General features: G+C 43.5%; 1 pseudogene; it reads right to left on the reverse strand.

Annotated features, from left to right (window-relative positions):
* Positions 1-327: 327 nt before the first annotated feature.
* LOC110314851 lies at positions 328-836 on the reverse strand (annotated as a pseudogene).
* Positions 837-5,798: the final 4,962 nt, after the last annotated feature.

The following is a 5,798-nucleotide window of genomic DNA, read 5'->3' on the forward strand; positions in this document are numbered from 1 at the left end:
GGGAAGATGTTGTGTGGGAACTTTCAGAAAGATGTCCATCTCTTCTCAGATTCATTTGTTTCCGGGGACTGGGAAGATGCCTCAATTAGTATGAGGCCTGCCTCAACACATACACACACATACACACACCTTTCTCAGTGTGTGTCTCTCTCTGTTCCTTTTTTTCCAACTCTGTCAGACACAGAGATGCCAGAGATCTAGATTTGTATGTGATGGTGTTTATTAATTAGAAAAGATCTGTTCAGCTAAATTAAAGGGACTCAGCCACAGGTTTCATGGGGACAGGTGCTGATATGAAGTGCAGACAGAGGAATTGGTTCTTCACTACTATGGTCTTGGCAGTAGCAGATGAGTGAAGGTACAAGTGGGGGCACTGGAGCTAAAGTGAACTGGAACCACTGGATAGGTGGGACTGTCCTGTGGAGTTCTGGGGTCACGGGCAGCTGTGTAGTACTCCACTGATTCTTTTGTTTGGTATCTGCATTGGGTATAATTTCTTCCTGGAGTTATGATGTTACAGACAGTTATAGGTACCCGAGATGAACTATTATGACAGTTTGTACTTATATTGTCGCTGCAAAAGCCACTTGGGTTGCCACACACACACCAACAACATTAGCAAAACTTGTGTGAAGAAAAGTATTTATGTTCTTACATCTTCTTCTATGCATCCTAATCGGCAGCACTTCAACATTACATTGGAGGTTCGCTTTATTAGTTATATGATGGGTGGCAAACCACTGGGAAGGGGTTTGTCCCTGGCATGAGGCAAGCATTAGGACAAGTCCCAGCAGCAAAAGGAGACAAAGTCGGGACTCAAGCAGCTTCAGACCCATGTTTCCTGTGAGGACAGAAGAGAAGTGACTGCTCCCACCTTGCCACGGTTTTCCCTATGTCTTCCTGAAGGACCTCTGCTGTCACTGTGGGTCCACAGAGACACTTTTCTTAGACATTGCCCCATCACCTGCCCACCCTGTCCCAGGCCTAGACAGTCAATGTCTTACCCAGTCTGTGTTGTGGCTCCTGTGGAACTGAGTGCTGGTTGTCCTGGAAATCAGGGATAATGGGTGAACTTCACTTGTTCCCATATATATATATGGAAGGCTCTGTGTGTGGAGCTAATGATGCAGTCTTCAACATGCAGAACCCAAAGATGGGTAAATTACCTGCTTGTGCAACCAGCCTTCTGTTTCTTCACTTGGCAAAGCCATGTTGCTACTGGCTCCATTGTAAGGAATAAATTCCAAACCCTCTTGTGCAGTGCCATTTGAAGTCTGAATTTGAACTGTACATAGAAATCTCTATATTGCCTGTTGATTGGCTTCAGGCTTCACAACTGTATTCAGTAAGGGACAGACACATTTTCTATTAGCCTGAATATGCACTCTAGAAAGCCTTGGGAAGCCTGAATCATAAGAGATATTTACATTTCTGTCTTGCATCTTTAAAATTATATGTTGTTGAGTTCTGCATTGATGGCTCGGTTGTTAAGAGCAATTGATGTTCTTCCAGAGGACCCAAAGTTGTTTTCAGTACCTATGCTGGGTGGCTTATAATTGCCTGTAACTCCATACCAGGACATCTCATGCCTTCAAATAGTATGTTTTGGCATGTTTATACACATATGACACACAAATAAAACTAGGACTTAGAGATCAGTGAGATGTCATTGGTTAAGGGAACTTCCACTCTTCCAGATTCCTCCCCTTCCAGAGGACCCCAGTTTGTCACCCAGAGGCCACACCTTGAGATGACTCTATGTCCAGGGGAATTGAACACCTGTTTGACGTTTTTTTTCTGATTTTCTTTGTGCTAGAGTTTGAACCTGGGGCTTTTGGCAATCTAGAGAAATGAACTACCACTGAGCTATATCCCTAACATCACATAGGTAGAGAGTTTTGGCTTCCCTAGTTTCAATGCCTCTCTAAGTTTTTTGTTATCCAAACCTTCCTTGCATTCCCATCCACTGACACATCTCCAGACCTGCTCCCAGTTCTGTTGTGAAGTACAGCTACAGTTATATCTTAGTAGTAAGTCCGTGGGTTTTTCTTTCCAATCTTGATGAATATCATAAGGTATTGTCTCAAGTAGTACTTCTGCACTTGACCTATAAGCTACAGTGAATATTTTGCTGTCCCAATTGATAGATGTTTTTTTGTTCAGATTCCATTGGTGAGATAGTGTGTCCAAAACTTGGAATTTCTTCAACCCTGGGATCCTCTTGCAATTAGAACTACCTACTGACAGACAGATTCCCAGTGTCCACTTATTATTTGACACAGCACTGCCAAGTGCTCCGGCTGTCTATGGAAATGACAGGGCACAATATTTAAAAAATTGGGAACGGATCTTTTGGGGGTGCTAAGAAATGTTGAGTAGGGTATCACTCTATATTCTGGGTTTGGTTTGGACTTGCTTAGAAACCCAGATTGAATTGTAATTTTCTGTCCTTCTGCTTCAGGCTGGAAGTTCTAGAGTCCCCGACTTGCATTTCCAGACCCAGCTTAAGAGCCAGGATGTAAGCAGCCTGTGCTGCTGTGAGTGGATGCACAGATTAAGGAAGAAACACTCAACAGGAAGGAGCTAGGATGCTTGGCCTTGCCCTTGAAGGATGTTTTGGGATGCAGTGCCCTTTCCTTTCCTGCTTTCTTCTGCCATGACCTTGAGCAGCTTTGCTTTAGCTAATGCCTCCCATCATGAGCATTTCTCTACCATATACCTCCAAACAAAAAGCCAACTGACAGGATGATATCCTTGACACTAAATTAAATGAACCTCTGTTTCCCTCCATAGTTGTTCCTGCACACATGCACACATATGCACATGCACCCACATTTATTCAGTGACTCCAAGAACTAGAGAGACTCACAGATGGAAGGAATCTATGATGTCTTTTATTACAGATCCTTCATTCCACAACCGAAGACCAGAATCTGGGGTGATGTTGCAGGCTGATCCAGAATGGGACTGATGACTCCCCCATCTGAAGGCTACACAGCACTCTGACAACTTCATTGTTGAGGTGGAGATCTCCTGCAGAGTGTGCAGTCTCAGAAAGAGAAGAGGCTGAAGCTGGGTGCCTGCAGGAGGCTAAGAATGGTTGGGCTATAAGCTAGTCCAGAGGAGTGAGGTCTGTAAGAGCTCTTTGTAGCCAGCAGAGGGCAGGAGTGGGCTTGTAGTCCTGTGCTAGTGTAGGGCTTGGAAAATGAGGCCCTGGCAGAGAGATGGTCTCATTTCCTCCTGTAACACAGAAAACACAGATGTGGATGTTCTTCCCACTGGAACCTTCTCAACTAGAGTCTCTTTACTAGACTAAGAATTTTGTAACTCTCGGTGGACTGCCCAGCCTCCTTAGCGTTTTGATAGGGAACCAGTAATTGTGTGTGCAGAGGGTGCTGCTTCACTGTGAAATGAGATATCATCCCAGTCGAGATGTCCTTTCATTTTTCAGCAGCCTTTCTTCTTGATGACAGTGCCATGGGGTTATGGTTGCTTGGAACAAACTAGAGTGGGAAGCTGTTTGGATAAGTCCTGGGGAAAGTCATTTAGAGACTGCATGTTGGTCTCTAGTACACCCCTAGCTCTTGCCTCCTTCCCTAACCTACAAGGCTTTTATCCTCAGTCTTATCCATAAGAGCACTTTCTTCAGTTTCATGGTCTTTTCAGGGACTCGAGGGGTCAGCAGCTCTGGCCCTGTTCAGTGTATGGCATTTATGCAGAGTGAGGCTGTAGGTGCCACAAATTCTTCAGCTTCTCCCTGGTTTGCCTTCAGCCAGCTCACTCTGTTTGAACCAGTACTAGTGTTGCCACTGTTATGTCCAACTGGCTACTAGGAATCTTCACTTGGCTGCCTGATATACATGTCAAACAATCCCAAGTAGAAATTATCATATTCTTTCCCATTGCCTCCCTAAAATTATTCTAAAGCAGCATTTCCTACCCACAACAAGACAGCTTTTCCACTCCCAGGGCAACACATTCAGTGCTTCATTCTTCATTTCAGTCTTTCATCTTTCTCTTCTGTCTGCCTTCGGATGTGTCATTAGATGCAGTTGTCCTCTTCAGAACACACCTCTGCCCACGGCTACTGCTTGGTCGGCTCTGACAGCCTCAGCACTGAACTCTGCTTCTCTTCCTGATCTCACACAGAGAAGTTGGAGAGATCCTGTCAGAAGATAACTGCTCTTAGAATGAGGGTAGAAATGCTCTGTCAATAATTCTTCCAAGAAAGTCTTCAGTGACCTCATGGGTCCAGGGGCGACACTCTCAGAACCATTTACTTCATCTCATATCTTCAGCCTGAGTGTATTAGAAATCTTATTTTTTATTATCATTTGAATATGTGTTCCCCACCAGAGTGTCACTTTAATGAAAGCAGAATTTGTGTGCATCTATTTGTGTATGCATGTGAGCATGTGTGTGTGTGTGTGTGTGTGTGTGTGTGTGTGTGTTGTTGATGTCCATACTGTTTTAACCCACTAAAGCTCAAAAATATTTACTGAATGCATGAATAACCCATTGCACACTCCATACTGGGATTGTATTAATTAAATGCTTTCGAAACTCTAAGACAAAATAAAAAAATCATCTTCATTTTAAAACACAGGAGTCTCTCTGGCAAGTGGAGTCATTTGTTGATGTAATGCAGGTGCCATTTGGTTTTAGTTTCCTGCTCCGTTGTGCAGTAATTCCCAGGGTGATGAGGGTAAGGACAGGAGTGTTGTGAGTATTGTTTTGTGTGGAGCAATTCGTTGTGTGCCTGTGTAATGGGAATGTGCAGGTGTGTGCAGACCAGAGGTGAACACTCAGCATTATCCTCCCTTGCTGGCCATGTAATTTTCTTGAGTCATGATCTCTTTCTGAACTTAGATCTCATCAATTTGTGTCTACTGGGTGGCCAGTGAACTCCAGGAATCAGCTTGTTTCTGCCTCCCCAGAGTTGGGTTACTGAATAAACTACCTCCTATCACTTCAGGGTCTGAGGACTGTTTTGTTTTGTTTTATTCATTTGTAAATTTTTTGAGAGACAGGTCTCACTATTTAGCCCTGGTTGGCTTGATATTTGCTGTGTAGATCTGGCTGGCCTCAGACTCACACAGAGCCACTTGACTCTGCCTCTCAAGTGCTAGGGTAAAAGCTTGTGCCACCATGTCTGATGCCACTTCAGAAAGCATCTACTTCAGACTATATATATATATATATATATATATATATATATATATATATATAGTCTCCATTTTCAGACAGACCAGAAATGGGAATCAGATTCCATTATAGATGGCTATGAGCCACCATGTGTTTGCTGGGAATCAAACTCGGGAACCCTGTAGGAGCAGTCAGTTCTCTTAGCCAATGAGCCATATTTCCCGAAAACAGTAAACATTTATATTTGCAGTTAATTTAAAAACTTAAAAGGCATTGTGTAGTTAAGTCAGAGCACATATACAAGCATCAGATCTCAGCTCCTACTTGGTGACCTTATCTCTTGCTTTGTAATTGATGGCCACATCTTTCCCCCTTAACTGTGACTGTGAACTTGCAGGAAGAACAGTATAGAGCTAGACACACAGACTAGTCAGCTAGCAGAAAATAGTTAAATTTATTACAACATTGCTATGGACATTTGAAGAAGGGATGTGTCCCAGCAAACAAGACCTGATAGCCAAATTTCTGTGTTAAATGAAAAGCAGCAGATGCTGGTGAGGATGTGGAGAAAGAGGAACACTCCTCTGTTGTTGGAGGGACTGCAAGCTTGTAAAACCACTCTGGAAATCAGTCTGGTGGTTCCTCAGAAAATT

The sequence above is a fragment of the Mus pahari genome, unplaced genomic scaffold (assembly GCF_900095145.1).
Source record: "Mus pahari unplaced genomic scaffold, PAHARI_EIJ_v1.1 scaffold_7397_1, whole genome shotgun sequence".
In the NCBI taxonomy this organism is placed as follows: Eukaryota; Metazoa; Chordata; class Mammalia; order Rodentia; family Muridae; genus Mus; species Mus pahari.